The 22,589-nt window shown below is 36.4% G+C and overlaps 1 protein-coding gene across 1 annotated transcript in view; it reads right to left on the bottom strand.

Moving 5' to 3' along the window:
* Window positions 1-10,396: 10,396 nt before the first annotated feature.
* The window catches only part of PIGU (phosphatidylinositol glycan anchor biosynthesis class U), a gene marked incomplete at its 5' end in the record, with an annotated part of 662,778 nt that continues 650,585 nt past the window's right edge, over window positions 10,397-22,589 (bottom strand). The window contains one exon of the mRNA XM_083358245.1: window positions 10,397-10,441. The remainder of the gene's footprint in view (window positions 10,442-22,589) is intronic.

Here is a 22,589-nt window from a genome sequence, read left to right as displayed (position 1 = left end):
AAATTTCTGGGACTTCAACTCCCAGAATTCTCCAGCCAGCAATGCTTGAATTCTGGCAGTTTAAATTCACACATGTGAAAGTTTCCAAAAACTGAGAAACAGTGATCTAGAGCATAATGTAAAAATCCTTGCTATTTTACTAGTTTTGAAATTAAGAGTGTCCTGGCATGCTGAATAGCTGATGTTTTAATAATATTAAGAACTATGTTTCTTTTCATAGTGTGGAAACATGTTGGAAGATGACAGCAGCCTTTCTTAATATCAGAACACTATGATTTTTTAAAAAGAATTTCTGAATAATGTAACTAGACTCATAGGAAAGATGTAATCAGCTTACATAAGCTGTATTCACATGAATACCCTATGTGAAAAATCTCATTTATATATACCATCACCAGGTCATACTGTACATGAAATCCATAAATGCAAATTCATTTGATTGAATAAGAAATGAAGCCTAATGCTGGTTAATGAGCTATAGTATAACAAGAGATAGGATGGTGATGCTGGTTCACTTGTTAATTCAACCTTTTGGCTTAGTCTGTTAAGAAGATATATACAAACTACCAATTTAGTCTTATTACATGAATTTACAGGGTTCCTTGCATTTAATGGATTAATGTAGAAAGAAGTTACATTTGCCATTTCAGTCCCATTATGAATTATCAGGTAAACATACCACTTGTGTGGAAAACTCCTATGCTTAGAAAGCACCCTATCTTAATTTGTAGGAAAGATCTCATTCTCACAAATGCCTAATAATTATTCTTCGAGGAAGGAGAGCTACATAGTTCTGGGACTACTCTGTATATTTCTATTTTAAGAAAGGATTATATTTGCTCTCCTTTAGACCATTTAGTTCTTACTTTTGCTAGCCTTCGATAGAAAGAGCGGTTGTATCAACAGAAGAGAATATTTGTAGCTCAAGGTTAACTGCAGAGAGCAGAGAGACCACCAAAGACTCCAAAGAGTGGTTGTATCAGCCCAAGTCAGAAAGAGACAGGAGTAGGCTGAATTGTAGATGAACATTACCCATTCAGAATCTACCCCAGCCATATTACATTAAATATGTTCTTCCACGATTTTTGCTTTTTTATTCAACAAATACATATTAAGGCAAAACAAATCATACAGAGTTTAAAAAACAAAAAAGACAAACACAACCATAATGAAGACATCAAATATTGAGAACACCGACATTTGATTTTTGTTTGTCTGAAGGTTTCAAAAATAAGCGAATAATATGGTCTCCCCCATATAAAATGTGCAGTCTTTTTTACTGTGACATGCATAGACCCTACCAAATATCCCAAAGACGAGCTGGATAGTTGGCTAAATCCTTCTTACCTATACAGAAAAACATCTCCATTCTTTCTGCCCTGTCCTTACACAATTTGAAAGCTTAATGGCTCACATGCACACAGGCACACACTCTCACACATCTAGTTAGAGGAAGCTATTCATTAATAACAGGCCAAGTTGCATTCATACCAACAGAACAATTTATTTTATTCTACTACCATTGTATTCTATCAGCACAGTATTTAAAAGGACATCATCAAAACAGTGATACAGTGAAGCCTCAGTTAATAACCAGTGAGCTATTTGGGAGCAAATTTAAAATGAAGCCATCCATTATTGCAGGCCTCCATTAATGCATTAATGGATTTGAATTTATTTTTTCTGGCTGTTATGATGCTAGGCTTTCCTCTGCATTTCAAGCAAGATGGGAAAGATTAATAAAATTTACTGTCTGGGGAAGCATTGCTTTGAAATCTCTAGGCATAAATTTCTCTTATGTGCATTTGAACTATATTCACAATGGCATGGGATGAATAGATTAGATTGGATAGTTTTCTTGTTCATGGCATTCAAATATTGGTGATGTCATAATGGACAGTGGTTATAGCTGTCTAGATTATTCTAATGGAAGCTAAGAGGAAATAGAACAGACATGTCTGAAAAGTCTTCACAAAGACGAGAGTGAGACCGTAGGCAAAGGTTCACAAGTTTATTCGGTTCAGCTCCGGGCAGCTGACTGTCAAAACAATCCCGGCTTTTATAGAGAACTGTCAAACGTTACAACCAATCAGATAACAGTATTTTTCCCGCCGCTCGGACAACAGCCAATCGTCATGCGGCATTCTGACAGCTCGGCGGCTGTCAGGGAATTCCTCTCAGCTGAGCGTTTGGCTCGGCTCGGAGGACCAGATTGTGAACTGCCGATTTGACAGTTCCGGGAACTGTCAAATCTGGCGCATGCGTGTTTGGTCCCGGCAGCCCGTTTGACAGCTGTCATTGAGAATGGCGGCCGGCGGGGGGGTGCGCATGCGCTGTTGCTCCTGGCAGCCATTTGACAGCTGTCAACTGTCAAAAGTCTGCCGGGCCGGTGCTTCTCTTGCTGTTTGGAAGCCCCTGGGTTCCTGATATGAATCAATGTCAAACTTGTGACGTCATGTGACATCGTGCAACATATTGGGACGGTTTTGCCATTGCCAGCAATAGGGTGGGTGCGGCTTCTGCATGATGCATCCGGCTCATGGGCTGGCAGTTTGACACCCCTGAAATAGAAGATTAAATCAATTATGCACTAAAAAGAAGGTGAATATTGTTGATAATGGGGCATTAAAAGGAATAATAAATAGCAAACCAAGCAAATCAAATTTTCCTCAAGATATAGCATGGTGATATTTACACATTTTGTTCCAGAAAACACTGTATCTGTACATCATTCAATATATCAAGCATGTTTCAACTATGCACAATTGAGTGAGTACTTTTGTTTGGTTGCTGCAGGTCTTATAGTCATTTGGAAGAGGACATTATTTTTGCTCCTTATTGTCAGAATTTTTGAATTGGCCATAATGCAGGCAACTACAGAATAGCAATCAAACTATTTATGGCAGGATTAGGTAATGCATATGAAAACCCAAACTGGACATGGTCAAAGTAGATCTTGTAATAGAAATTAAGTACTATTCATGCTAGTAGAAGGGTCAGCCTTCTGAAGGTAAGTTCAACAACATGCTAATCAGTACAAAGATTGTAACCCATAGACAGATGAGTGCTGTGATTTATATTGCCCTAGTAGCAACCCTAGATAGCATTTCATCTTATCTAACTTTTTGAGAAGATAGGACACAGATAGATACTTTCAATCAGACGTTTCATCTGATAACAGGTTGTTTTTTTTTTGAACAGCTTCAGATGTATTATTTGAATAGTTGGAACACATGATAAAATCTTACAAATGACAAAATAGCAAACAATGCCATTAGTTTTCATGTGTTCCTGTATAGTACTTAATCCCTTTAACTATAGTCATTCAAATAGGCAGATATGTATTATTTCTGTATTCATTTTTTATTTTCTTTCTTTACTTGTTTCTCTATGCATCTGCTGCCCTCTCTGCAAGCCTGATAAAGATATGGAAAAGCATGCCTGAAATAGATGTGAATGCCCTTGAATTACACTTCTCCATTCTTATCATTAATTTCATTTAGGATTATATTTATGAGTGTAGGGTTCTTCACAAAATAGATTAGCTTATTTTTCAGCTCAAACAGTGGAGTGTTCTAAGTTTAATAAAACAGAAGTATCTGAAACATATGCAAGTATCTCTCCATTTGACAATAGCTTAGAAGATAAAACTAACATGATGGAGACACCATTACATAGAGGATAATTGTTATTACTAGGTTTTTCATCCAGCATGGGAGACCTAGGCCAACCATATTCGATATACATCAGTCTAAAGAAATTTGCATTATTAATTTTGAACAGATTGATTTCCAAAATTTCTAAGACAATAGACTTTCACCCCAAAACTTGTTTATCAGGAATAATGACAGAAGAATTGCAAGTCCCATGATATCTCTATCAACCCTCTACATTGTACTTCATCATCACCTTTACTTTCACTACTATCTGTGCATGTGAAATCAGGAAGTCAGTTACACACACCTGACCTCCATTCATTATTAACAAAAGCTTCCTTTATACAGATATATGATTAATATAGTAGCCTGTTTGGGGTTCCAGCATTACAGATATTTGCCTAGGGGTTACATAATAGCACTGTTCCAATATCTGAGGGGCTTCTACAAAGGTCAAGCTATTTTCCAAAGCACCAAAAGGCAAGACAACAAACAATGGATAGAAACTAACCAAGGAGAGAAGCAACCTAGATCTAAGGAAAAAATTCCTAATGGTGAGAGCAATCAACCAGTGGAATAGCTTGCCTTCAGAAGTTGTGGTTTTCATTACTGCAGGCTTTCATAAAGAGACTGGACAACCATTTGTCTGAAATTGCATAGGTTTTCCTGCTCAAGTAGGAGGTTGGACTCTATTATTCTATCTATGTTATATGTTTTATGTTTGGACCATTGTCTTTAACTTCACCAGATTTAGATAGATAGATAGATAGATAGATAGATAGATAGATAGATAGATAGATAGATAGATAGATAGATAGATCTAGAGTCTCGGGTTTCTTCCCGCGTTCCTTTCATCTTCAGAAAGTTGTGGCGACGTTTCGACGAAATCCCATCCATCATCATCAGGCCGGAGTGTTCCTCCTGCTGCTTCCAGGAGCAATGCGTGGTCTGGCTGTTCCTTTCCTTCCAACTGCCGGTGGGGCTGTGTTCTGACTGGGAGGAGGCGTGGCTGCTTTCTTAGAATGCGTTTGGTTGAAGTGGTATTGATGTGGAATTTCAATTTGAAACAATTTGGTCTTATATTTTGGTCTCGACATTGGCATAGGAAAGGTATGTCACTTAGTATTCTTGCTCTTCGTACTTCTGACTTTTCGTAAGTCCTGGTTAGTTGGTAGATGTCCTCCCCGTAGAGGTATGATATTTGTTTTCGTAGATTCTCGCGGGTGTCTGTATGTGTAGATCTAGAGTCTCGGGTTTCTTCCCGCGTTCCTTTCATCTTCAGAAAGTTGTGGCGACGTTTCGACGAAATCCCATCCGTCATCATCAGGCCGGAGTGTTCCTCCTGCTGCTTCCAGGAGCAATGCGTGGTCTGGCTGTTCCTTTCCTTCCAACTGCCGGTGGGGCTGTGTTCTGACTGGGAGGAGGCGTGGCTACTTTCTTAGAATGCGTTTGTTTGAAGTGGTATTGATGTGTGTGTGTGTGTGTGTGTGTGTATACACATATTTGTGTATTAAATTATGCACTTTTTTCAAGAACTCTGTAGCCTTCCATAAGATTGTATGATATATAGGGTATTTTTATTAAAATTAATTAAAAGGTAAAAATATATAATTCAAAGATCTTTATTTTCAATGATTAAAAGTATATATTTTTTACACCTGAAGCATTGCAATAATAATTTGGAGTGTCTCCAAATCTGAAAGATTTCATGATTTGTACATTTCTGATTTCCATTGCAGACTAATCTATCTAATAGAATATAACTGCCTTGACTTAACTGGTGGATGGATTGATTGATTATGTGTTATCAAATCATTGTCAACTCTTAGCAATCACTTAGATTTTCTTGATAACCATCTGTCTCTATCCTCGTCTTTCAAGTCTTCTAATCTAGTGGTGCAGTCATAACTATTGTAACTGAGTATGTCCATCTTGAGGTTGATCAACCTCCTCTTCTCTTTTCTTCCATCTTTCCTAACATTACAGTCTTCTCCAGAAAGCTAAGTCTTTGCATAATGTGCTTGAAATAGAGGAAATAATCTGTGATGTCATTTGGGGCATGAGAGAGAACTTTGATTACCTAAACCTTAATTCAAATTCAAGTGATGTCAGGAGGAATTCCACCAATGGGGCTTTTTCAAGTGAAGAAACTCAGGCAGAGGATGTGGAACAACATCAGTGAAGATAACAGTAATTTGCAGGCTACCTGAACAAAAAGGTGTCTAGGGAAAATGTCCTTCAAACAAGTTACCTGGAGCACATATTTAGGGGCATACTGTAGAAATGCTAAAGCATCTTAGTTTTTATTTTGTATCTCACTTTTCCTCCTAAGAGGTAACTAGTACCACGGGAACTAGCAACCTTCCCTCATCAATTTCCTTACCACAAACCTTATATGTCAGGAGTGTTCAACTTTGGCAACTTTAAGACTTGTGGACTGAATTTCCCCACGAGCAAGAAGTCCACAGATCTTGAAGTTGCCAAGGTTGGTCTCCCCTTCTATTTGTTAATTAAGGTATCTGCAATACCTAATTACCTATTGCCAGAATGGGCTGGCAACCATTGCTAGAGGCAGAAAGAGATGAAATCTCCCTCCAAATCTCAACTTCTTTTCAAAGCAACTACAAGGAAATTTTCCTGCCCAAAGTACAGACATCTATGTTCTTTTTTCTCAAGGCTTCCATCTGCTTCAGTTTGTTGCAGGCTAACTGCAACATTTCACTGGCTGTCTTATAGAGGGAGGAAGAACCCTTCAACTAAGTCACTGCTAAACATGTTTTAATACCTTCTACACCTGCTAGGGATTTGTTACTGCCTTGGCTCACAACCTGGCTTCTATACACCACCTTTTGTGAATTAAGTTCATTAAACTTTCAGTCCCAATCTTCTTTCTTTGCATTTCAAGGCATATGTTTGCTTTGATATAATATGGAAATATTGAGTTACTGGTTTTTTTTAAAATGAAATACTCTATTGTTTTCTCCTTCAGGGAGAGGTTTTTATAGGTTCATCAACATAAAGAGTGATACTTAGAAATGAGTCAACTATATGGCTGGAACTTGGGTAGCATATAAATTTAATAATTTATCATTAACATTTCCTTTAAAAATGCCGAGGATTTTCTTCCACATTTCTTAAAAAAATAACTAATCATTTCTTAACATTTTTTTCCATTTTTGTGTTAGCTGCTCACACAAATGATTCCTCATGTGGCAAGCTGTAAAAAAAAATAATAATGGCAACCACACCGTCAATATACGTAGTGGTGAGTTGATATCTGTAGCTGAGGCTTTGGAGAAAAATTGTCCCTGATTATTAGAAAGCAACGGGTGCAAAAAATTCAGTGTCTGGGGGAACATCGGATTTTAGGGCTTGGCAATAAACTTAATGAACTTTCTAGCATGCTTTATTGCTGGAGGAATGAATAGCTCATTAAAGCAATTGATAAAAATAATGCTAATTTGACCCTATTGGAACCTAACAAAAGACTCGAACCATTATATTTATTTCATTTTTTAAATTTTTTTTATTAAATGTTAAAATCTGTGCCTCCTTTAATTAGACCCTTTTATTTCTGTGTATGGAGACTTCCATCCCATGTGCCTTATTAGTATTATTTCATGGGTCAACATTAATTTATTATTATTTTATTAATGTACTTTGCTGTATTTGTAGGCTGCCCTTAATGGATTTCAGTATTTAAAATAACACAGCCAATTCTTAAGTTAGAAACTTTTTTCATCGCATTTAATACATTGTCTATTTGTATGTTTTATTTTGTACTTTTAAGCATAATTTCATTAGAATGATCTCTATCAGGTGATTGGGAAACTGTGCCTTCTCACTGTTTGCTTGGAGAAATCTTTCCAAACTCTTGGAAACAAGATTATTATATGCACATCAGAATAAATATGGGACTAAAAAGTTTCATTTAGCATTTGAATTAGTAGTGGATCTATATGATGTACAACTAGTTAGTAGTTATTTTATTAATATTTTGACGATGGAGAGTTAAAGTGCGACAGAACTTAATGTTTTATTGTTGTTAGCATATTCTAGATTATGCTTGTTTGTATTTTTATACCCTGTATTCAGCTCTGGGAAGTCGGGGAGGGGGGAGGGGAGGGAGGGGTTGGGGAGAGGGGAGGGGGAGGAGGGGTTTTTTTTGTATTTAAAAATGTATTGTAAAACTTTTCAATAAAAAAAAAGGATTATTATATGCGCAAAGATGGAAGAATATTGACATTTCCATACTGGAGGAATGAATCATAAAAATGTCAGAACTAGTAGAAATGGCAAAACTGGTCAGGAAGAAAAAAAACATTGCTTTTTTGAAAGACTGGAAACCTTTCATGATTTTTTTTGCTAAAAAAAGAAAAACATGAAATGATTGATGGATTTAATGATTGAAACAAACAATAATTAAATAAGAAGTTGAAAGGATTTTTGGAAGAGTTAAAACAGGTTTTAATATATCAGAAGGTGAAAAGTTATTTTCTTTTCTTGCACTTTTTTATTTCTGTTCTATATTTTTCTTTTTTTTATTAAAGAGTTTTAAAAATTTTTTTACAATACATATCCCCAAAACCCACCCACCCCAAACCACCCGCCTTCCCCCCCCCACTTCCCAGAGCTGAATACAGGGTTATAGATATAATAATCATATTCTAACTAAAATTATCTATTATAAAATTAACCAAATCCATAATGTGCTTTAACTCCCCTTTAACATAGATACATTCAAATTATTAAAAACATAATAATAACTTAAGCAAAAATATAATCAATACTAATACTAAAATTAATAAAAATATCCCTCTAAAATCTACTCATAAGCTAAGTGGAACTTTTTAGTCCCATATTTATTCTGAATATAATCTATCCATCTTCTCCAAACTGAAATATATCTTTCTTGTGAATGATCCTTCAAATAGGCAGAAATCTTAGACATTTCTGCAAGATTCGATACTTTAAGTACCCATTCTTCTATAGTAGGCAAACTATCCTTCTATTGTCCCACCAGTAACTGTGCTGCTGTTATCAAATTCAACATCAGATTGGTTTCTTTATTATCACAATCTACAACAATACCCAATAAAAACAATTGTGGAGAAAACTTTATCTTTCTCTTAAAAATCTTTTGAATGTTCCACCAAATTTTAATCCAAAAAGCTTTTATATTTCTACAAGTCCACCACATATGAAAATAGGTGGCATCTAAACTACCACATCTCCAGCATTTAGACTGTAGGTTAGGATACATGTTAGACAACTTTTTGGGATCCAAATGCCATCTATAAAACATTTTATAAAAAATTTCTCTTAAATTTTGAGCCTGAGTAAATTTAACATTTCTAACCCAAATTACCTCCCAAATATGCAACGGAATTGGTTCCTGGATATTTTGTGCCCACTTTATCATACAATCTTTAACTAATTCTGTTTCCGAATCCAATTCAATGAAAACATTATATATCCTCTTTATATGCACACGATTTAGATCTCTAATTTGTTTTACTAAGTTTTCATCTGTAGTTGTGATGCCAACCTTCTGATCCAGCTTCCACCTAGCTTTCAATTGGGTATATTGAAACCAAGAGTAACTTATGTTTTCTTGTTTTAACTCATCTAATGATTTAAGTTGCCAATTGTTCCCTTCCAATCTAAGTAATTCCTTATAGGAAAACATATCCAAACTCACTCCCATAGATACGCCTTCTATCGCGTGTCCGGGAATTCCCCAAATTGGTATTTTATAATTTAACTTATAATAATACTTTTTCCAGACACGCAGCAAGGCACTTCTAAGAATATGAGATTTAAAAGCCCTGTCCACCTTTTTAAGTTCTATATTTTTCTTAGATTTGCTTTTTACTTTATGTAAAATTATGTAAAATTCTCAATAATTTAAAAAAAATACTGAGATCTAGCTCCAGGATTACATAAAAGACCAATTCACCCTTTAGATGCAGAAATCCTTATTTTTCCATAATTATAGTATATGAGGCTTAGCAAATATGCTATACTTTCTGAATAGGCTTACTCTTATTTTCCTATTTTCTCATTTTTTGAAGCATGAATGAAAATTAGTATGGTCTTACTTTTTTAGCTTAATCCATTATTTTTACTACCCAAAGATCAGCTCTAACTGGAAACTGGTTTCAGTAGATATTAAAAAAGTCAAAATGATATACAGTTGCAAGAAAAAGTATGTGAACCCTTTGGGATTATGTGGTTTTTTGCATGAATTGGCCATAAAATGCGCTCTAAACGTCATGTAAATCACAACAATAGAAAAACACAGTCTGCTTAAAATAATACTACACAAACATTAGCTGTTGTCATGTTTTAATTGAAGATAAGATGGAAACATTCACAGTGCAGGATGGAAAAAGTATGTGAACCTTTGGACTTAATAACTGGTTGACCCTCCTTTGGCAGCAATAACCTCAACCAAACGTTTCCTGTAGTTGCAGATCAGACCTGCACAACGATCTGGAGTAATTTTGGACCACTCCTCTGCACAAAACTGTTTCAGTGTAGCAATATTCTTGGGATGTCTGGTGTGAATCGCTCTCTTAAGGTCATGCCACAGCATTTCAATCGGGTTGAGGTCAGGACTCTGACTGGGTCACTCCAGAACGTGTATTCTGTTCTGTTGAAGCCATTGTTTTGTTGAATTACTTGTATGCTTTGGGTCATTGTCCTGTTGCATCACCCATCCTCTGCGGAGCTCCAGTGGCGGACAGATGGTCGTACGTTTTCCTGCAAAATGTCCTGATAAACTCTGGAATACATTTTCCCATCAATGACAACAATCTGCCCAGGCCCTGAGGCAGCAAAGCAACCCCAAACCATGATGCTCCCTCCGCCATGTTTTACTTTGGGGATGAGGTTTTGATGTTGCTGTGCTGTGCCATTTTTTCTCCACACATAGTGTTGTGTGTTTTTCCCAGACAACTCAATTTTGGTTTCATCTGTCCATGTTTGAAGTTTGCAAAAGAGCACCTGGATGTTCCACAGCATTACTGGGAAAATATACTGTGGACAGATGAAACCAAAATTGAGTTGTCTGGGAAAAACACACAACACTATGTGTGGAGAAAAAATGGCACAGCACAGCAACATCAAAACCTCATCCCCAAAGTAAAACATGGCGGAGGGAGCATCATGGTTTGGGGTTGCTTTGCTGCCTCAGGGCCTGGGCAGATTGTTGTCATTGATGGGAAAATGTATTCCAGAGTTTATCAGGACATTTTGCAGGAAAACGTACGACCATCTGTCCGCCACTGGAGCTCCGCAGAGGATGGGTGATGCAACAGGACAATGACCCAAAGCATACAAGTAATTCAACAAAACAATGGCTTCAACAGAACAGAATACACGTTCTGGAGTGGCCCAGTCAGAGTCCTGACCTCAACCCGATTGAAATGCTGTGGCATGACCTTAAGAGAGCGATTCACACCAGACATCCCAAGAATATTGCTACACTGAAACAGTTTTGTGCAGAGGAGTGGTCCAAAATTACTCCAGATCGTTGTGCAGGTCTGATCTGCAACTACAGGAAACGTTTGGTTGAGGTTATTGCTGCCAAAGGAGGGTCAACCAGTTATTAAGTCCAAAGGTTCACATACTTTTTCCATCCTGCACTGTGAATGTTTCCATCTTATCTTCAATTAAAACATGACAACAGCTAATGTTTGTGTAGTATTATTTTAAGTAGACTGTGTTTTTCTATTGTTGTGATTTACATGACGTTTAGAGAGCATTTTATGGCCAATTCATGCAAAAAACCACATAATCCCAAAGGGTTCACATACTTTTTCTTGCAACTGTAAATCCAATAACAATATTATTCTTCTATCTTAAGAATATGGTACTAATTAAAGCAATAAAGATATGCCTAAATAATTATTTAAATAAGAAAAAAATTCTTCCAAAATTCTATCAGAAGTTGACTTGGCTTCTCAATGGAAGAAGTCACGTTTCAAAAAACTTTCAAAACAAGTAGACGAGGCTGGCGGGGGAGACTTAGAAACTAAATTTAATTTAATTTAAACTGTTTGGTTTATTTGAATTTTATTTAAAAAATACTGTTAATACTATTAATACTGTTTCATAATTTCTTCTTTTTGTCACAATAACATTCAAATGTGACATCATATTTTTGAGGAAATCTATGAGCCATGTATCAGAGCTTGGTCATAATTGGGTTTGGAACATCCTGCTAAATGAAGAAACATAATTAAAATAACAAGAAGGAAAAATACTATTCTCTTCTCCTTTTCTTTTATCTCAAATTGTGTTTGATTTTTATGTAAAAAAGTACACAAGTATTTTAAAGTGGGGGATATGAGCAAAAAATAAATGAGGTAAGGCACTGATTATTAGTTTGGAGCATATCCAACTCACCTTTCTCCTCCTGTTTTCCCCACAACAATAACCCCGAATGGTGGGTTGTATAAGAGTGAGAAAGAGTGACTGGTCCAAAGTTACCCAGTGAAAGTTCATGGCTAAGGTGAGACTTGAACTCACAGTCTCCCACTTTCTACCTGGGTGCCTTAGTCACCAGACCAAACCTATCTTGATAAAGTTTGGTCTAGTGACAAAATCAGCTTTCCTTTGGACTCAGCTGTTCTTCCTACTGCACAATGTACCTGATGTCCCTCAAAGTCTTTATTACAAGAAATAGCTCTGGCTGCTGTTTCTTGGTTTACAGACTGCAGATAGAAAAGCACAAATAGATGATTGTCAGCAGGCAAACCTTTTGTGTATACCTATCATAGTGACCATTTGTTTAGGTGATTATTTATTTGCTAGAGGTATATTTATTTATTTGATTTGTATGTTGCCCCATCATGCCTAGATATCTTACATCAGATCATTTTTCATTTTATGGAAACCTGGGCTGAGAGAGAACAAGTGGCTCAAGTTTCTCAAGAGTTTCCATGCTGAGGGTGGAGTAGAGACTGCCTCTCCCAGGTCCTAGTCCAACACCTGAACCTCTGCACCATCTATAAGCTGCCTAAGGAAAAGAGAAAGGAGGAAATCTCTCTCAGAGATACCTGAAAGAATGATTGTGTTCTGTCTGATGCACAGAAGCTGGAACTGTTTGAAAGTTTTTTTCAGGAAATAAAAGTTAGGCAGGTATAGTATATCAGATACCAAGAAACCTCATCTTTCAACCGTTAGAAAGATTACTTGGATCACGTTCTCCCATAAGTGATAAATTTTATCTAGACTGTACTGCTTCATATTACAAAAACTCCCCCTGCCCCTCAACAACTGAAAGGTCTTCCTTACAAGAAATAAATATAATCTTACTGATCAGCATTTGTAATGTGATATACCATGTGATATACAAGAATATATCATCTCACTGAGATTTAGGGCCCAGTGTGATATTGATAGGAATATACAGTACATCTTTGGATCATTTGTCAAAGATAGAAGATAAGATGATGCTTATTGTTGTTGTTGTTGTTTTAAAAAAATCTGAAATAGAAATGAAGGTACTCTTTTAAAATATTTTATATGTGGGTATGTATGTAAGCATGGATGCATGCATGCATGTATTTATACAGCTGCCCATCTCATAGACTGTGAGTCTGGCTGACTTAAAAATACAACCCTAAAATAAGACTATAAAAACAATCACTAATCAAAAGCAATACTATATTATTTAAAAGGCAAGGAGGGAGCATCAGATCTTATACCAGGGGTCTTCAAACTCGGCCCTTTTATGACTCATGGACTTCAACTCCCAGAATTCCTCAGCCAGCATGCCTGGCTGAGAAATTCTGGGAGTTGAAGTCCATGAGTCATAAAAGGGCCGAGTTTGAAGACCTCTGTTATAGACAATAGAGACAACTCATTAACTCAGCCTGATGAAACAACCAAATCTTGAGAGACCTATGGAAATAAACAGGGATGAGACTAACCTTACCTCAGGAGGGATGATGAAGCTTGAGTAGGGAGCGAACCACAGCTTCTTTAAGGGATAAAGGAACAACCCACACTCAAAGAAAAGTTCATCATCACTAGAACTAACTCAAATGACATTCCCCAGGAAGTTTTAGTGAGCCAGGAGAGACATGGATCTAAGGAGCAAATGGAGCTCAGAGTCATGAGGTCCCTTTCCACTTACTCAGATCCAACAGGTTCAAACTGTTTCCAGCTATCAGGGTAAGACTTCACCTTGGGTGTCTCTTCTGGGCCTACAAAAAAGCCAGAACTCAACTGTTAATGAATTTGAATGACTTTGCCAGACAGATGCTGAGCAAACTCTTTTGCATGACTCTTCAAAGGGACTCCAAGCCTCCTCTATCCAAGAAGGTACATGACACCTGAAACTGGGCCATGGGGTTGCTATCTACAGAGACAATAACAGTTGAGAAGTGTGTTGTTTCACCACCCTTACTGCCACAAGATAGGCCTTGATAGCAGCTCAACTCCTCTTTGGTCATGTCCATCCCTTGTTGAGTGCCAACAGCACTCTAGATATCTTTTCTCCTGTTTTATCTCCCTCAACTCTTCTGGGATCCATACAGAGTGGCAGTATCACAAGAGGGAAGAGGTTGCATAACTACCGTAGTTTCCGGAGTATAAGACTACATTTTAACCCATGAAAATCTTCTCAAAAGTCAGGGGTCGTCTTATACGCCGGGTGCTGAAACTTTAGGGACAGGGCTGGCTGGAAAACCTGGAGCGGATCTTCCATTTAGTCTGCGCAGGGAAAGTGGGACCAATTGGAGTAGAAGCTGCAGTCTGTGATTTTTTACAGGCTGGGGTCTGGGCTTCTTTCCTTCTAAAGTTGAAGAGCAGCTGTAGGCAGGTGGGGAATGCAAGAGCAACTTGAAAGGCAGGTGGGGAATGCGTAGCCAGAGCAGCAGCTTAGCTCTAAGGACACATTTGACTCAGGAACTGGGTGGGCTGGCTGGAAAACCTGGAGTGGATCTCCCATTTGGTCTTTTTTTTTAATCCCATTTATATCCCGCCCTTCTCCGAAGACTCAGGGCGGCTTACAATTTAAAGCACAAATCAATGTGCTTAGCAATAGCCTTCATTCTATGTATATGCCTGCTTATTAGAGCTTTCACACACACCCCACAAGCAGCATTATTACAAAGTCAGCTTATTGCTCCCAACAATCTGAGTCCTCATTTTACCTACCTCGGAAGGATGGAAGGCTGACTCAACCTTGAGCCTGGTGGGATGAGAGCCTGCACTAATTGCAGGCACCTGGTGTTACTTAAGGCTCTGTGCAGGGAAAGCTTTAGAGTGAATTAGGAAAAGTGAAAAAGTGAATTAGGAAAATAGGAAACTGTTGCTGGAATTGGGTATGTGTAGTTTAACGAAGAGAAGGGTGAGGGGTGACATGATAGCAGTGATCCAATATCTCAGGGGCTGCCACAAAGAAGAGGGAGCCAAGCTATTCTCCAAAGCACCTGAAAGCAGGACAAGATGTAATGGATGGAAACTAGTCAAGGAGAGAAGCAACCTAGAACTAAGGAGAAACTTCCTGACAGTTAGAACAATTAACCAGTGGAACAACCTGAAGAGACTGGACAGCCATTTGTCTGAAATGGTATAGGGTTTCCTGCCTTAGCAGGGGGTTGGACTAGATGACCTCCAAGGTCCCTTCCAACTTCTTCTTCTTCTTCTTCTTCTTCTTCTTCTTCTTCTTCTTCTTCTTCTTCTTATTATTATTATTATTATTATTATTATTATTATTATTATTATTATTATTATTATTATTATTAAGTTTAATCCACTTGCACTGTTTTATGTTTACATGTTTGATGACAAACAGCCTTATGTTTATAAGTGACAGTTTTCCTACTAAGTACCTGCATGTCATAAACATTTGAATTAAAATTACCATATTAAAATCAAATCTGATGTTTTTTAATTTTTATTTGGTGTGCGTTGGAAGAGAGGTAGTCTTATACGGCGAGTATAGCCCAAACCCTATAATTTAACAGGAAATGTAGGGGGTCGTCTTATACGCCCAGTCATCTTATATGCCAGAAAATACGGTATATCCAATCTGAGGCTGCCCTCTTATTATATCATCTAAGCTCTGTAACAACCATCAGGTTTTGCTACCTGGTGGTTTAGTAGTAAAATAAATGGCTGCGATGGAAAGAATTTGATTAAAGGGAAAAATGGATATTTTGCAGAGGCAATATGAAAATCTCTGTGCTACCCTTACTACTAGGTTGCTGTTTCAAACTGTAGATCATATATTAACTTACATAGCAAACATATACATGGCAGTGATTTACTAGTTTCCTATTAAATTTCTCATTGCATATGAAATACTAGGACTTTTCTAAAGAGTGACACTTTTTTGCTTTTGTTCTGCATTTCTTCAAGTGACACTGGAAGTTTCTCTAAAATTACTGATTAGAAGGAAGTGTTACCCTTCCCCTTAAGTTACACTGGGACCTATCATGATTTCTCCCTACAAAACATGAAAGAAAACCTTGAGTTATGGTGCTATACAACCAGGTAGCTACCTAAGCAGAAAAAAGCTGGACATACATGGAATCGGACTTTATTAAGAATTCCATAAAATGAAACTGAAACGGAGACAAACACTTTTATAAGAAGTGGATAGTTGTCATATATAGTTTCTCCAAATGTTATTTCCAAACCAGTAGATTTTTAGATTCGGTCGTTTACTTATTTAAACTTGATTAAAAAGTTTCTACAAAATCTAACAGCAAGAAAAATATAGCTGCTTTTGCTGTTAAGATGGGAACCTCACTTTAAAGTTTTTCTTCTTCTTTACTGCCTAGGAGTATGTAACTTAAATTTCCCCCGATCTTGCTATCATTATTATATGTTGACTTCCAAGCAATGACCACATGGCTTTCTTGCTGAGTGAAACATTGAATTCTGGTTCCAAAGAATTCATCTGAAATTGTGCTTATTGGATCAATTCTCAATTGTTCTACAGTATATGTGTATATTTGAAGTTTTCATATATGTTGAAGAAATTGCCTGTGATTTTTAAACATGCTTTTGGTTTGTTTACTAATTTGAAAGGGACTTTCTAATATGCAAGAGACAAGTCCATAATGAGTAATTCTAGCAACAAATTTCAATGACCACAACAAAAATAAAATCAGAAAATCAATAGCATAGGGCAAAATAAAGGTTGTCTCTCTCAACATACAATTTGTGTTGTTTCTCGCACACATTTTTATGTGCATTGAAATTGCCGATGTCACATTTTAGAAAAAGAGTTGTCAATATTTTTAAAAAAGCAAGCCCATTCTGCTTGAGTGCCCATTATTGCTCTTCTCTTTGGTATCTTGAAAGGATGGAGGAACATTATAAAAGAGAAGAACTTGAGACTTCCATGTGATTCTAATTCTATTCTTAAATGAAAAACTGAAGTGAGGCTAAAGATTGTTTTTTCACAGTTTATATGGCTCTCTTAAAGCTGCCTCGAACAAAGGGCACAGAGACTGGAACAACAAGGCAGATGGACTTGCAAGTCTCACCACCTAAAGACATGTGCTGGAAAAAACATTCTTGAATCTAGAAATATTGGATGATGGCTTAAGGATGAATGCTTACAAGTGTGAAAGACATAGCAATCTGGACCTTTAAGAAGATAAAAATTCTGCACTTGGGACTAAATATTTTGAAAGGGTCTTTATGTTCAATGTTGCTGACTCAAGTCAGCCCCTGTGAGCATTCCTCTGTTTCCTGTTTCTCTGCTGGCTGGTCACTGGCGGTATGGGGTTACTTATTCTGTTATTAGAACATGTGGGAACTATGCTGTGTTTGACACTGGACATCTTACCTTGCTTTGCTTGTTTGCTTAAGTCAAGGAAGTTGAAATTTTCATAGAGTGTCTTGCATTTTTTGTTTTCTGTCATTAAAGCTATCTGACTGAATGAATACCGAAGCAATAAGAGTCTAATCATAAATTCACAACAAACAATAATGGGAAGGAACAAATGTAACACTCATTACTTTCTTATTTGTAATTAAATGTACTAAGAGCATGTGAGTAAATGCATTAAATGTACTAAGTGCATGTGAGTAAATGAATTAAAGCACTTATGTTACTTCTCATTACACTTAATTATCATTAAAATATTTCTTAAGCATTCGTTGTAGGGAAGAGTTGAGAAGAGAAAGGCAAGTTACCAACTCACATGCTGTAGCTAGGTAAGTCCTCTATAAGGCTACCCAAAAATTAAGGCCATTTAAACTACTGGGTGATTGATTCCAGTAAAGTATCCATATGTACTACACAGAATAGAGAAATCTTCAAGTCTGTTAGACCATTCCTAATAAAAGTATGCTAAGAGTAATAGTCAAGGTGTAGAAGCCTCTCCAGAAATTAATAGTACATGTTTCTCATAAGATTTCATTCCATTTCAGTATTACCTTCATAGCATGAGTGTTATTCAGTATATATCTATCATGCAAATTAAATATTTTTATTAGTTTTGGCCAGAACAAATTCTAAAAGTCTGGTTTCTGTTTTATGAAACACAGTGGATAAATGCACTCTTTTCCAGTTTGGGGCCTCAATATAGCTCTGTAGAGTAGCAATTACGATGGTGTAGAAATTTCAAGTAAAAGTAAGGGCATTAGAGGCAGGTTTTCATGTTAAGTTTAAAAACAGAAGAATGAAAAATTGCACTGCTAGTTTCTCATTTTGCCAAGAAACAGTGTATCTTCTGGACATATTTTCCAGTGTTATCATTATTATTTTTTTATTGCTGCAACTAGATGTGAAGGCTAGCAGAGGGCTGCGACTTTTTCCTTTTTTGCCACCTTTGTTTTATAATGCCCAATGCAGAAAAAGGATTAAATCTATGTGCATATCCATTCATGTGCTATTAAGGTACTCATGCTTCTTTCTGAATAGCCATTCCAGGTTCTGCAGCAACAACTGTTATTAATTTAATAGGTTTCATCTGAGGGCAGTTTCTGCAGAGATTGCCCTCTTTGAAAATGTATCTGCATAATAAAGAGAGCAGGGATTATTATATTTTTTATCCATGCTACCCACTCCTAACTGAATCAGTAATGTTTACATCTCCTGCCTTTGCTTTAGTGCTCTGAGTGATAGTCAAATTTATCTAGAATATTTTAAAGATGATAATTGAGGAAGACATATGTTAGAATTCATTCAAGTGGAAGTAGAATTCTGTTCAGACATACAGAGACATTATCTAAATAAAGTAAACTTCAAGGTAGAACTCAAAAGCAAAGGATCCTAATGAACTTAAGTTTGCCTTTATAAAACTGGGTCAAACATTAACATTGGTATATCTCTCTGGTAATCCTCTGGTTTCTTGGTTTTGTTTTTCTTAATTCCTGAATTTTAAATTCCAGCTCTTTCCCCTACCTATTCGCTCTGAACTCTAAATTGCTCAACAGTGGTTTCCTTAATTTTCCATTTTTCCTACACACACTACATTTCCCTTTACAGTTCATTTCCTTCCTCACATCAGTGGTTTTCATCCTTTCATATCTTGGGAAGGGCTACTGCATCTGGGCTGAAAAAATATGCATGACTAAAAGATTGTATAGAAAGTTACTTTTCTGGTATTTCTTTCTTCCATCTAGTGGCTCTCTAGATTTTTGCAGCCCAGATGTGATAGACATAATTTAAATCCATCAGTTGCGCTACTAAGAAATTTGGTCCAAATGTGGCAGAATCAAAAATTTATTTTTTTAAAGACATTGTTTACAAGAAAGTTGCTATTATATTTTTCATTGATAAATATAAATGGAAATAGTTTCCATTCTTAAAGTTTTTAAGACTTTATAAATATTTCAGTGACTTACCTTGTGTTCCATTGACATAGTTTCTGAGTCCCACTAGTGTTATTTGGTCATTTCCAAATTATCCATGATTTGACCGATACCGTTTCAGCAGGATTGTCTATGAGTTACTGCTTCTTATTCTTGTAAATTCATGCTTGCACCATCACTTATACTATTTAGTCCCCTTGTCTTCTGTTGGCTTGTTTTGGTCACCTTCGTTTTTTTCCAGTATTTTCCAATGAATCTTGCTTTCCCATTATATATCCAAACTATTTAAGCTTTAGTTTCACTATGAGTACTTCAATTAAACAGTCTAGCTTTATTTCACAGAATAATAGTGCTGAAAGGATGTCTTGGAGATCTTCTAGTTCAACCCCTAGACCAGGGGTCGGCAACCTCGGCTCTTTTATGACTCGTGGACTTCTGGGAGTTGAAGTCCACGAGTCATAAAAGAGCCGAGGTTGCCGACCCCTGCCCTAGACCAAGGCAGGAGTCCTTATACCATCCCAGACAATAGTTGTCTAATTTTTTCTTGAAAACCTTCAACAATGGAGCACCCACAACTCAGGGAGGCACACTGTTCCTTTGATTATTGCTTCCTACTATCGGTAAATTCCTCCTTAGTTCCAGATTGAACCTCCTTGTGATGAGCCAAGAGCCGCCTTATCATCAGAATCCAAATATATAGTCTGAGAGGCAAAGAAACTTGAGGAGGTTATAGAAGAAAAGTTGCAGGTGTGGAAATCATAAACTATAGCCTCCAGTACTTTCTCTATTCTGTCTTCAATAAATCTTTTGAAACATTTTTTTCCCTGCAGAAAGTAATTACTTTTAATATACTTGCATATGTGCAACACATACTTCTGTCTGCCCTTTATTGCTCTAGCAAATTAAGGAACTGTTTGCTGCAATCATAGGGATCTGTTAGAAGCCATAGTTTCTAATATAATAAATAAATAAATAAATAATAAAATGAATGAATGAATGAATGAATGAATGAATGAATGTGTCAAAATGGTTATCAAGCATTATTGTGAACATAATATGCATTACAGATAATCAGTAGTGTCTCACTAAGTCTTTTTGGTTGGGCCTGTTCAGTGCTCTTCTTGACTTCCTAAAGATATGTATTTGTGGGGATAGGGATTCAGAACAGCTCAGAAAGTCAGCATTGGAATATTATTCCTGTGTTTGATGTGCTGATCAAATGAAGCTGCCTAACTATACCAGGCCGTGAAACCCAATTTAGCTGGTGCTGCTCCAGTCTACCTTGTCTATATGTTTGCTCCATCTCCCCACAATGGAAGTCTTACACCTATAGGAATTAATCTTCATCAAAAATCCCATTTACAAGAGGAGATAGTAAGAAAAGGAGAATTTCTCATAAAAGCTATTCCATCATAACATGGGCCTCTTTTAATATGAATACTTTTTCTCCCATATAACTCTAAAATTATTCAGTATTTTGATTTTAGCGGTGAGTTTGCTCAGGGCAAGCTAAAGGAAGAAGGGCTCTGATTAAGCTGAAAACTTCATTACATCATTTCTCAGATATTGCAAGGTATCTCATTCAAACTAAGAAAATTCAATATGCTGGTTCATCACTGTGGTTTGACATTAAGCTGTCAGAGCCTTGACAAATGGCAGTGGAAGCTAAGCAGGATCAAGCCTGGTTACTTTTTCAATAAGAAACCATCAGGGAATTCCAGAGCTGTAGACTAAATCTGGAAGGTGAACGCATCTTGAAAAAAGTCACTTCTGTATTGATGCAAGGATAGACCCTTGAAATCATCAGAAGTTGAGTTCATCTGAAAGGCTTGAATTGAATTTATTTGGCTGGAATGAAATTGGACACAGCTACTTCTTCCTCCCTGCATAGCTTTGCTTCTGAGCATCAGAAACCCAGCTGTAGATCTTCCTATTATATTTCCTCCATTTAAAGACAGCATCATTTTTAGCAGCAAACCCTTATTATACTAGCAGACAGGGGGAAAATAGAGCAGGACATTTATTCATATTAAGTGGATTCAGTGAAACTCAGTTTAATTTATTGAATGGGACTCCAAAATGGTTGCACTGGAAAACCTTGAATTTTGCTGCTGCCTTTTCTGCCACTCACAAGGAAATAATGAAAACACTGAGGCATCAGAGTTTCTTTCTCCGTTTCTTCTAAAAATGTTGTAACTGCCTGAAATGGTATAAGGTTTCCTGCCTGAGCAGGGGGTTGGACTAGATGACCTCCAAGGTCCCTTCCAACTTTATTATTATTATTATTATTATTATTATTATTATTATTATTATTATTATTATTATTATTATTATTATTATTATTATGACGCCATGAGAAGACATCTCCTGTCAATTACATCATAGTTGTATTATTGTTCTCCTCTTCCTTATACGACTTATCTTTTTACTGAGGGTGGGTGAGGGGAAAGAAATAGATTTGAATTTGTAAAATATTGAGTTTAAGTTGATTTAAGTTAAGTTGTTGTCTAAAGGCAATCATATTTGCCTCTGCATTAAAATAGTTTTCCATTTCAGATTTTAGGTTAGAAATAGGATTCAGAGTAAGAAGGAAGCATCTGAAAATAATGTTTATGGTTAAACAGTAAGGTAAAAATGCTACAAACTATAAATGCTGGTGTTTTTAAAAAAATGTTTTTTGCTTTGTTTTCATGTTTTTCATCTTCAACAGTTCTTGTTTCTTCCTGAATTAGTCATACTGGATGAAAATATGCAATATGCAGTCCAACAATGAATCATATAAAATCATAGTAATATGTAATCAATCAAGCCTCCCAACACAATGATGTCATTAAGTGTAAAAGAATATGATGAATTGTAAATCAAAAGTAAAAGGTGTTTTTTTCCTTCTTACTACTAAAAATACCAAACATTCTGAGTAGCTTTACTTCATGTCTAATATAAATATAAAAATTGCAATTTACATAATGAGTCTGAAAATAATATATGCCCTAATGTAAGAAATCAGATTTTGTCTATTAGCTGGAGAGAGAGAGAGAGAGAGCATTAAATGTAATTGGAACAAAGAGTTATGATGGTCCTCCTAATAACGTTAATGGGTGATGAATATGAAACAGTTACAAAAAATAATCTGTAAAGGAC

This window comes from Vipera ursinii, assembly GCF_947247035.1.
Source record: "Vipera ursinii genome assembly, chromosome: 3".
NCBI lineage: Eukaryota > Metazoa > Chordata > Lepidosauria > Squamata > Viperidae > Vipera > Vipera ursinii.
The sequence above is the reverse complement of the archived record's forward strand: the minus strand, read 5'-3'. Positions and strand labels throughout refer to the sequence as shown.